Here is a 12,569-nt window from a genome sequence, read left to right as displayed (position 1 = left end):
AAATCTCTAGCCCTTAAACCCCCCCTCCCTTCCCATTGATACAATTGTTTTTTATAACTTGGTTTTCTATAACACGAGGTTTCTTCAGAATGCAACTATTGCGTTATAGCAGAACTACCTGTACCTATAAGTCCCTTTTGTCTTCTTCACCTGAGATGTATCACAGGTGCCATTATAACCAAATTCTTCCAGAGAAATCGGAAGTAATCTTCACCTGTCCCTGAACAACTGGCAGACTTCTAAAGTGAGTTGAAAATTTATTTCCACCAACTTCAGATAGATGGTCTAGGTGAACAAGAAGAAATTGAACCAAAACTCAAATTTCCGCCTGGTTCAAAACTAGGGGGGAGAAATTAACAACATTTGGATGCATACATCCCAATCCATGGAGCAGTTAATATTAGGATAGGAGGTAATCTTTTTCAACAAGAAACCTAGACCTGAATTAAAATATTAATACTACATTCCCACTTCACAGTCTCCCAACATACATGATTTTCCCTTGTCAATAGAACATCCAACTCTCTAGCCATAAAATCAGAAATCCAAACATATCCTTTGTATAGGTAAAATGCAGAATGAATTTAAGAACAAAGATTCTAAAAACTCTCTATATTGTCATTGCATTCATCTCAAAGCTGAGTGGTAGCTGTTTTTTTTTAAAGCACTGGTTAAATCCCCGTTACATATTCTCTTGCTCCTCTTTTGTCTAGGATTGCATAAAAATCATTTTAAGGAAATTTGCAATGTCGTTCAGGAAACTGTTAGTTGTTACACTGGATGGATCTTATTTACCAGGCTCTATCCAGTTGGTAGAAGCACATTCACTTCTATTCTAGAATCACCTTCAATCTTCTGACAAATTCAAAGTTTCGCTTGCACACAACTGCAAAATGGATGCAGTAATTCATAATATTCACCAATGTGCCATAGTTTAAAAGGGCTGACAGCAGAAAAAAAAATCACAGGTGTAAGTTTATGATCAGATGGGGGAAACAAGAATCCAGCATGTAGATTTTGAATGATAACTTAAAGAGGATAAACACTGCTTTTAATGGTTAGATTCTTAATACTTTTGGCTGCAACAGTGAATTAATCAAGAAAGCAAAAAATCTATTGAGATGCATGGCTGGAGCACAAGTTACATGTCAAAGGAGAGACCATTAATGTCACACACAAAATTGAGTCCTGATGAAGGGTCTTGACCCAAAACGTCAACAGTTTATTTCCCTCCAATAGATGCTGCCTGACCTGCTGAGTTCCTCCAGCATTTTTTGTGTGTGTGTGTGTGTGTGTGTGTGTGTGTGTGTGTGTGTGGCTCCAGATTCCAGCATCTGCAGAATCTGTGTCACGTCTTTTTTGAGTTTGGCATTCGAAGCACTAAGTTCAGTTTCAGCATCCAACAGTATAAAAATTTGTGAAACTCCCCAGAGTAAAACAAACAGCATCATTTCTGAGTTATAAGGAAAGCTTACCTAGGATCCAGAGGATTAGAGAAAATGATAGCAATCTTTTAAGATTGTTTGTAGATCAGACAATTTGGATTTAATTAAGTTATTCCATTTAGGAAAGGTTTGAGTACTAGACAGAGAAAACAAAGGAAACAAAACACAAAATACTGGGAACTTCTTTTTAATTGTACAATGTGACCCTGGTGAAAATGGTAGAACAAGAAAGATTTTTTATACAAATGGAACGGATAAAAACTCAAATAATTAGTTCTAGAATCACAGTAAGGAACCTAATGAAAAGTCTGAAAGGGTAGATTTGGTGAACCAATAGCTGTGCAAAACATTTCTTAGTTGCTAATCTGGATTGGCTATATTTCTGCACCTTTATTATGTTTTAATTATCGATTATAATCTAAGATTTGGGTTCTACTGCTTTAGTTCAAGTATTTCCTGGGTTTCACGGATATTTATTGAATAATAACTCATATTTCCCTTTCCGCTTGTCTGTTCTCGTTGCTGCAAATTGATACACTGTACGCATTATTGGTGTGTATAATTACTATTAATCTTTTTTCTCAAGTAGTCCACACCTATGCATGTCTCCCTTTTTATCTTGCTTAAGCAGTACCAAATACATTTTGTTATATTACCCATCTTACTACTATCAATCATTCCCATGTCAGCTGCTTTTGTACCATAAAACACTGAAAGCCATTGTTTTTTTCTTGAACCAAACAATTAATCTCTACTGTTGTTTTCAACCTTTCTTAGCAAACCACAAGCCATCTCCCACTCCAGTGCCATTTACACTCTAATATTCAACTTTAAGGTCCCAATGAGTGGTCCTCACCAACATCTGGCCCTGCATGACTCCACTTCACAAAATTGAATACTCCCACCTGTAACTTAGCATCCTCTTTCCAATATATTTAATTGAGACTCGAAAACTGGTGACATTGTCTTTATGACACTGATTCATTACTTCAAGTGTCAGGTCTCCAACAGCTCATATTTCTATCAACCTCAACAGTCATTATTTGTGAAGCACTTTGAGACTTTTCTAATGGACATATTGAGGCTCCGTATAAATGGGGTATGAATCTTCAGGAAGAAATAAGTTGGTTAAAAATGGAGGAAACAGTGGGGCAGTTTTCATGCAAGGTCATCAACCTGAAACATTACTATTATTTCACTCTCCATAGATGGTCCCTGACTTGCTTAGTACTTTCAGCATGCTGGGACAACAAAGAAGATAGAGTGCAAATTTACTAAGATGCTGGATGGTATCAGGAAGAGAAACATAAAAGCAAAATGTGGAGCAGGTTTTGTTAATCAGAAAAGATTAAAGGTGATTTGCTAAAAATGTTGAAAATATGGAGGGATGGGCCAGGAAATTGTTTTGAATGTTCAGCTAGCTCACATTTTGCCCAGTTTCCCATTTGATTCCTTCCTCCATTGAACAGCAAATTAAAGTCAGTCTTCCTTTCATTCTAGGAACTGCCCTTTTATCCAGGCAACCCTAAAGCCATGGATGATTGGCTTGTCTCCAAACATCAGTACCATACATATCCACACAGCAATAATTAATTCAAGATCAAAGATATGGTCTTCCAACCACTCCTCCCCCAGCCACACATACATCAGCTTGCTATTCAGTCTTGAAGATACCATTCCACTCAACATACTTTGGCACTCGATATTCTTCCTGACCATGGCTAGGAGAGTTTGTTATGAGCATGGGGTGGTTGAAATACTGAACAATGAGAGGAAAAAAAGCAACATTTTAGTTGTCTAAGATAAAAGTGAAACATATTGCTGCAACAGCTGGGAGAGAAATCTTGTGGAATATCTCTTACAGGAAATGATAAAAGGGTTTACCATTTTCCAAGTATATTGCTGACACAAACATTCCTTCAACTTGGGTGTCTTCTTTAGTTCCAAATTTAAATTATACAAAAAACTGTTTTACCCATTTATCACAGTTTAGACCACACCAATCACTGCTGGATTCTGCTATCTCCTGCCAAAACTGGAATACAAATCCAATTTCTTTCTTTACTGCCATATGTCTCCTCGTGCACTTCTTCCTTTACCACATGTGTATAGAGATTGTAGGCTTTTGTCACTATGACTGAGATTTGGTTCATCAGTCTCTTGTGTATTAATCCCTATCCTCTGCACTGGTTCTGAATCATTTAAATTTGCAGCACAGAATGAGGGAATCACAATGTCCTCACTGGCCAATAAAAAGCACCAATTAGCCTCTCTCAGCTCTTGATTCATAACCTTGTAGGTTACAGCACATTGTGCTCAGCCCAGGAACCTCAAATTTGATGAGGGTTTCTGCCTCCATCACCTTTCAGGCAGAGAGTTCCACACGCACACCACTCTTAGGTGAAAAATATTCAACTCCCTCTTATCCTTCAGCCAACTAAGTCAAATCTATCTCCCCTGATTATTGACCTCTGCTGGAAGAAATATGCCTTATCTAAATCTCCCATCAACATCCTCCATTCCAAACAACTTGAGCCCAGTCAATCTCTCCTCATAACTAAAGTTCTCTGTCCTGCCAATACCTTTGCACACCTTTTCTGCACCCTTCCTCATCCTACCACATCCTTCATGTAGAGTGGTGTCCAGAACGGTACATAGTAAATAAGCTGTGGCCTAATCACATATTATGGTATACAATTAATTGTACCATAACCTTTCTACAGTTATATTGTGTGCCTTGGCCAATAATGGAAGGTATCCCATGTGCCTTTTGTCCATCTTATCCACCTGTCCTGCTGTATTCAGAAATCTATGGCTATCCATTCCAAGGTCTCCCTGCTCTTCTGCACTATTTAGTAATTCTATTATTTAATGATTATTTCTTTGCCTTGTTTGACCTTACTTGAAATTTTTGCTCGTTTCCCATTAATCTCCCTTCATGCCACCTCTAACCTATTTTGTCCACAAGGCTAATTTCTTTCTCTATCAGTTTTATTCCCACTAAACTCCCAACCATCCAATTTGCCTTCTTATTCAAGCTAACTGCTTCTCAAATTGCTCCCCACACTTTAAAATTTGATATTACTCCTTTCTTAAGAAACAAATATTCCAGGTACTTGTAAATTTCTATCCCATTTCTAAATTTCCCTTTAAAGTTCTAGAAATTGTCATCTCCAAAATTCATGCGCATCTTACCCACAACTCCATGCTTACGTATCTTCAAACACATTTCTGTTTCATCTACAACACTTAAAAGGTCACAAATAGCATTCTCTGTTGTTTTGTGCTCATCGCTGTATTTATTGTTGCATTTATTATTTACCACATATACTGTTTACTCTGAACTTCACGCGGCAAGGAATTTCATTACACCCTGGTGCATATGACATTAAACTAATCTGAATCTCTGAACTCAACCACGATATTCCACCCTATCTCATTTTAGTTCATTTGCAACCTTTGGCAAAGTTGACATCATCCTTCTCCAATAGTTCTCCATTGTCCAGCTGAATGGAACTGTTATACCTACTCAGATGCAGCCAAGAAATCTCTTGCAACGGCTTCTCTTGTCAATACTGCACTATTATCTGCAATGTCCTTAAAAGATCTATCCTTGGTCCTTGTTTGTAAGATAAACCTACATGCTACCATTCAGCCAGATCATCCACAAAACATCAGTTCACACACTTTCCCTGCTTTATTCTCATTTTTCTTGCCTACATTGTCAGATTTCTTCTACAACATCCAGGCCTAGAGGTGTCCAAATTTCATCCAACTTAAGACTGGAAAGACCAGACCCATACTCCCTACCATACCGGGTTCCTTCAACACCCCTATCTTGGCTACCGTTTCAGGCTGAGACACTTTATTTGCAATCTTGGGCTCTCCGAATTAAAATTTCCAAAGCTCACAGTTTCAAAGGACTGTCCACTTTTTAATTATGTGCCCCATTTTACCCCCACAGTTCACTCCCTGGTTTGGGGCTTCCGTCGGGTCATTAACTTTCCTCGCTTGGACCCCCTGTTCTTTGCAGCTTACATCAGAATATCAGCTGCTGATTAAGTTCCTGCCACCGGCCCATTGCCTGCTCCCTCCAGTCACTGGCCTCCTTTCCCCCTCCACTGTTCGCCAGTGAACCTCAAACGCGGGCCTCATCCCGTCCCCGCAGCGTCTCTCGAACAAACAGCAGCAACAAGAACAAATCCAAACATTTTACTCCACTCTCGCCCCGACCAAAATACGACGTCGGCTCACCTACCCCTCACTCCCGCTACTCCTTCCCCGACACGTCCAAAGAGCCGGAGCACCCTCCAGCTGGAGCACCACCGCCAGCCCCGGAGGACCAGCGTGTCATCCGAGATCCCCGGCCGCAAACAGCGCCATCCATCGGACACAGGCCTGCAGCGCAGGGCGATCACACCGCAACCTGCACCTCAGCGCCAGTATCGGACCCGCTCCGCCACCCACTGACCGGGAGGACCACCGGGACACGAGCACACCAACACCCAAAGATCCGGAAGGTAACAGCACCATCCCCAGACGGACGAGGTGGACAAAAGAAGAAAAAAATAAACTGCCGATGCTGGGAATCTGACAGAAAACAAAAGGTGGAGACATTCAGCAGGTCGGACAGCATCTGTGGAAAGAGAAACCATCAACATTTCGGATCGTTACGTTTTTCAATAGCGCCACAAATGCCATTAGGTACAGATGGAAATCAGGAACAAGGTGCATCATTGCGGCTGAAACAGCCGGGAACAAGTGTGCTCAAACTGGGCAGCACAGCAGTTAGTGCTGTTATCTCATTGTTCCAGTAACCCAGGTTCGGTCCTGACTTCTGAAGCTGCCTGTGGGGAGGTCAGAATCAGAATTATTATCGCTGACAAATAAGATATCTTTATTAGTCACATGTACATCGAAACACACAGTGAAATGCATCTTTTGCTTAGAATGTGCTGGGGGCAGCCCACAAGAATGCCCACAACTTCCTAACCTGTACATCTTTGGAATGTGGGAGGAAACCAGAGCACCCGGAGGAAACCCATGCAGACACGGGGAGAATGTACAAACTCCTTACAGACAGCGGCTGGAATTGAACCTGGCACTGTAATAGCATCACGCTAACCACTGCACTACCGTGCCTGCTGTGAAATTTACTGTTTTGTGGCAGCAATACAGTGCAAAGACATAAATTCTATAAATTACAAAAATAAATAAATAGTGCAAAAAATAATGAAGCAGTGTTTATGGATTGTTAAGAAATGGCAGAGGGGAAGAACCTGTTCCTGAATCATTGTGTTTGGGTCTTCAAGTTCCTGTACCTCCTCCGATGGTAGTAATGAGAAGAGGGCGTGTCCTGGATGGTGAGGGTCCTTAGTGATAATTGGAGAGGTTGCACGTTCTCCCTGTGACTGGGTAGGTTTCTACCAGGTACTCCTTTCCTCCCACATCCCAAAGGCATGCTCAGTTAATTATTAGGTAAGTGACAAAAGAACCAAAGTGGAGTTGATGGGCATGTGAGAGAAAATAAATTGCAGTTGATAATGGACTCAAAGGGTAGAAGAGCATCCCTCTTTGTAAGAATAATATTTATGAATTGATAGAGGTTGGGAATCAAACTGGAAAATCTACATTTGATGTTTTAAAATAAGTTTGTTGCTTTGATAAAATCATTGGAAATTCTGAAATAGGGCATGGTAAACACTTTTAAGAGTTTTGGCAGCTTGGTGTTTATGGAATCTTCAATGTATTTATGCTACAAATGAAGCCTCAAATAGAAGACAACTTCCAGCTGCGTAAGAATGTGAGTTCAACTTTTGAGAATTATCTGGTGAACTGGCTGCATAAAAGTTATCCCCATGAATAAATACCCAAAATTTTAAAAAAATATTTATACTGGGAAATATGCAATATTGATAAGGCCAGCTTTGCTATTTCTCTAATTGACCTTGAGTATGTGCCTTAGCTCGGGTCAGCCACTTTCCCATAGGCCCAGAGTCACATACATGCCACCTTGGGTAAAAGCAGCAGATTTCTCTCCCTAAAGAAAGAGAAACCAGATTTTACTAATACTAGCTTCTTAATAAAGATAATCTCTGCAATGTACAAAAAAAATTAGTAAAAGTGAAATCATAGTTCCAAAGCAAGTAGGCATTTTGAATATTAACACCCATAAATGAAGATTCAAAGCTCTCAAACAATGTCAAGGTAAATTCTAGCATTAGTTGTTTTTATTTTATTAAAATCTTTGTAGTGCATTTGCAACACATTTTTTTCCTCATTCTTTCCCGTGATTAAATTTCTTCCTCCAGGTATGTGTTTCTTAACTGTATTTCTGTGGGAGAACATGCAAGAGGCTCAATATATTTAACAACCTCAAAGAATAAAGACAACTTTGTCCTTTCTTTTGTTTGGTCCAAAGAAGAATTTGCAAGTTTCAGGTCTACAATTAAGCATATGTGGTGATATGTAATACAAAAAATGCTGGAAATACTCAGCAGATCAGGTGGAATCCAGGGAGAGGGAAACAATTAATATTTCAGGTTGATGATATTCAGTCAAAACTAGGAAATGTTAGAAAACGGGCATGTTTTAATTTGCAGGGAAAGGAGGGGGTGGATAGAACAAAGGGAATGATTGCAATCAGGTAGAGATCAAGAGAAACTAAATGATGCAAATAGTGGTGCTGCTGGCTGAGAGAGGATGGTGAAGGCTTTTTACTTGTAGGTAATTTCTGTGGAAGAAATGTAAATAGATGGATGGGGAAAAATGCTGAAATTGTGAGATCCAGCATTCTGTGGCAAATCTATTGTTCTGTATCTCAGAGCTCCAGCAATTTTATCTCTCTCCTGTTTTCATTCATCTCCATGTTTTCACATCTCCTTCAGATAATCTGGAAGTAATGAGCCTTCACCACCCTCTCTCACCTCATGCATTTCAGTTCTTTTTGTTTTGTTTCCACCTGCTCACAGACACTTCCTTCATTCTCTCCACCTTAATTCTTATCTGCAACTTTTGAAAAAAGCTTGTTTTCTAAATTTTCTTTGTTTTGATGAAAGGTCACTGAACTAAGATAGTAACTCCACTTTTCTCTCCATGGATGCTATCTGATCTGCTGAGTAATTCCAGCATTTTCTATTTGTATTTCAGAATTGAGACCACATTGATTTGGTAAACAGATTAGCTAAATTACAGGGATCAAATATTCCAACAGGCAGATTATTATTCGTAGCTTCTTTCCACAGGGATTTACATTGCAGCTTCAACCATTAATATTTCAGGTTGATGAAATCCAAATCAAATCACAGGATGGAGAGCTATATATATATATATATATATATATATATATATAGTTTGTTGATGACATAGATTGCATCGTGAATGTGATTGATTCTAATGGCCTCAATTTTAGAAGAAATAGACCATAAATACTGACCTTGTCAGAAATGTCCACTTCCTACGAGTGAATAAATTTTAAAAAATATAAATGGAAAAATAACATATACAAGTATGTGAAGTGAATGAAGAAAGGCAATTGAATTACATTATGTCAAAAAATGGATAATGGCACCTTCTTATCATTTATGCTTCCACATATACTACTGTTTTATTAATCACTCCTGTAGTGGTAACCCAGAGGCATTCACTTAATAGAACTGAAAAATTATCCTTAGGTTGAAGAGCCAAAGAGCCCAGATAATATTTCAGTTATAGGCTGATTTGCAATGTAGTCATCAATTCAAAAAATAATTAATATCTAGAGCTTATCGTATTGCATAGGCACAATGCTTCCTTCTGGCTTCTAAGTGACCATTGTACAATTACATAAACAAAGAAAATGGGAGTAGTAGGCCTTTGGGGTTACTCCACCATTTATGATCATGGCTGATCATCCACTTCAGTACATGAAAATAATAAGCAAAAACTGCAGATGCTGGAAATGCTGAACACATGAGCAAGTCAGGAAGCATCTGTGCATATAGAAACAGAGTTAACATTTCAGATCAGAAACAATTCATTGACTTCAGTACTCTATTCCCACCTTCTCACCATATCCCTTTGGCATTAAAAAAAAACATCAGTCACCTTCTTGAATATATACACTTAATAACTTGGCCTCCATACCTCCTGTGGTAGAGAATTCTACAGGTTCTTTTTCTTGTTCTTAGTTCTAAATGATCTACCCTCTATCCTGAGGCTATGTCTCCTGGTTCTGGACACCTCAGCCAGTGGGAACATCCTTCCTGTACCTCATCTGTCTACTCCTATTATAATTTTCAGTTTCTGTGAAATTTCCCTCCTCCCCCCTTATTCTTCTGTACTGCAGCGAATATGGACCAAACCTGACCAATTTCTCTTCAGATGTCAGTCCTACTATCCCAGGGATCAGTCTTAATAAACTTTTGTTGCATTCCCTCCGATGGCAAGGAGGCAACACTGCGCAAAACTCCAGGTGGGGGTCTCACCAAGATACAGCAAGACATTCTTGCTCTTTAAACAAAAACCAACATAGCATTTGCCTAACTGTTCTTGCACCCTCCCTTTTCCCAATCTATCACCATTCTTATGTTTTTCGCTATTTAGAACCCAAGTGGATAAACCTTAAAAATATCCACATTGAATTGCATCTAACATGCATTTGCCCATTTATCCAACTTGTCTAAATCACACTGGAGCTTCTTTGTACCCTCCACTCAGTCTACCCCACCCCAGCTTCACTTCATCTGCTAACTTGAAACATTACATTTAATTCCCTCATCTAAATCATTAATATATATTGTGAATATCTAGAGCCCAGGCACTGATCCTTTTGCACTGCACTGATTACTGCCTGCCATCTGGAAGCAGACCCCTTCAGTCCTCCTCTATTTCCTGTCTGCCAACTAATTCTTATTTCAAGCCAGTATATTACCCCAATCCCATTTGCTTTAAGTTTTCACCCTAACCTCTTCTGCAGGACCTCATCAAAGCACCTAAAAATTAGCTTCTGCATTAGGGGTGTTTAAAGTATTATTTGGGCACATTTTTCCCATCATGTGACTAATGTACAATTACAATAATTGAACAGAAGCTTTCAGCCTGCATTTTAGTTTCTAGCCTTAAGGCCCAAACAGGTAAAAGTTTCCCTTTTTAGCGATACAATATTGAAAACCATTCAGTACAATACTATTGTGGTCTAGCATGCAGATGCACTTGCTGATATGACATCAATCCAAACGAGTAACAGAATGTGATATCTTTCCCACTACTAGCTTCAAATTGTACTTGAACTGTGTTTCTATACTAGAATAAAATGTACCTTTTAGCTACAAGAGAAAAATCTGAGTGCAGTTGCCTCAAAAACGAATTGGCTTTGTTTAGTGGGTGGTATTCCCATTGTTAAACTGTCAAGAATAAAACTCCACTTACCTGTGTGTGATCTTTCTTTGTACATGCAAGTCCATGGCTCATTGAAAGTGACTGCACAGGTAGATAGGGTGGTTAATCAAGGTATTGAGTATAGGAGTCAAGAAGTTATGATGCATCTCTATAGAACTCTGGTTAGGCCGCATTTAGCGTATTGCATGCAGTTCTGGTCACCTCACTAATAGGAAGGATGTCAAGGCTTTAGAGAGGGTGCAGAGGAGGTTTACTAGGATGCTGCCTGGATTAGAGGGCATGTGCTATCAGGAGAGGCTGGACAAACTTGGGCTCTTTTCTCTGTGGAGTGGCAGAAGCTGAGGGGTGATCTGTTGGAAGTATACAAAATCATGAGGGACATAAATAGGATGGACAAGCGATATCTTTTTTCCCCATTATTAAGCGATCCAATACCAGAGGGCATGCACTTAAGGTGAGAGGGGGTAAGTTCAGAAGAGACACAAGGGGCTTTTCTTTTTACTTGGAGTGGTGGATGCCTGGAATGTGTTGCCTGATAGGGTGGTGGAGGCAAATTCATTGGAGGCTTTTAAGAGAGGCTTGGATGGGCACATAAGAGGAAAGTGGAGGGATATGGGCATTCTGTAGGTAGGAGGGATTAGCTATGTCAGCACAACATTGCAGGCTAAAAGGGCCTATTCTGTGCTTTACTGTTCTATGTTCTAAGCTGGGCCATCCCATGCATTAATGTAAAAAAAATTGTGATCAAAATTTGAACACTTATTCCATTAACAGCTGTCTATTGGAAGCTGCACATTTCTTTAATTGAACTTCCCAATGATGTACCAAGCAATAGTTTTCATGGCATGTCTTTCACTTGCTTCTGGTCAAGGGTTGCAGCACTATTTCTTTTAACAATTTAAAATCTATTAAATTTCTTTAGAAATTGATATTTCAAATAATTAATTTCATGGTTAATTGTAATCCTAAATTTAAAAAACTTGAATTCTTAAGAAAAATCCATTTAGAATGCAACAGCCTTACACATTTAATGTGATGCAGTTCAGGAAACTTTGTATGATTATGCTTAGAGATGCAATCATCAGTGCCAAGTACTGCATTGATTGCTCATATCTAAGATTGCACAGAAGTGATAATGAACCTTAAACCATACACTTGCACAATACTGTTAGATAATTTTGGATTGCAATCTTAAATTTTTATAGTGGCAATTAATAAAGAGGGCAAACTACAAAAATAAAATCTGAAAAAAGCCTATAAATTTATATAGCATACATGTAGTATTTTGTTATGTGGTTAGTGGCTTTAGTTATAAGGAACAAGTACTTAGCAACAACTTCAGATGGTAATGAATCTATCCGAACATCCATTATAATTGGGTTTGTCTTCATAAGTGTTTTTTTTAAAAAAAACTTTTCAGCTACAGAAAAAGTTGGGCAAACTAAAAATTCACAATAAAGATTGAGTAAAAAGTGACAGGAGAGTAATGCCACTGACAAGATTGTTAAGCACCCAGTTATCAGATATGGAACTGGTGAGATTAGAATACATCAGTAAACCTGCAGTGCAGTTAAATATCTGACTAAGACCGAAACAGTTGATCCAAATGTGACCACAAAGTTGAGGTTTTGTGTAAAACTGAAAAAAAAAACAAAATTACAAATTCAGGAACAAAAGCACAGCAATTGCATTTTGTTGTTAATAATTTTTAAAATTAGGTCAATCACTATGGGCTGATGAAAAAAC

At 38.8% G+C, this 12,569-nt stretch overlaps 1 protein-coding gene across 2 annotated transcripts in view; it reads right to left on the bottom strand.

Annotated features, from left to right (window-relative positions):
• Positions 1–5,804, bottom strand: part of taf1 (TAF1 RNA polymerase II, TATA box binding protein (TBP)-associated factor) — an 89,542-nt gene extending 83,738 nt beyond the window's left edge. Inside the window, exon 1 of one of the 2 annotated variants that reach the window (XM_052021779.1) lies at positions 5,704–5,804. The gene's annotated coding sequence lies outside the window, so the exon portion shown is untranslated. Of the gene's footprint in view, positions 1–5,699 lie in introns of both variants that reach the window. The other variant, XM_052021780.1, reaches the window with a different exon arrangement.
• Positions 5,805–12,569: the final 6,765 nt, after the last annotated feature.

The sequence above is a fragment of the Pristis pectinata genome, chromosome 8 (genome assembly GCF_009764475.1).
Source record: "Pristis pectinata isolate sPriPec2 chromosome 8, sPriPec2.1.pri, whole genome shotgun sequence".
Taxonomy (NCBI): Eukaryota; Metazoa; Chordata; class Chondrichthyes; order Rhinopristiformes; family Pristidae; genus Pristis; species Pristis pectinata.
The sequence above is the reverse complement of the archived record's forward strand: the minus strand, read 5'-3'. Positions and strand labels throughout refer to the sequence as shown.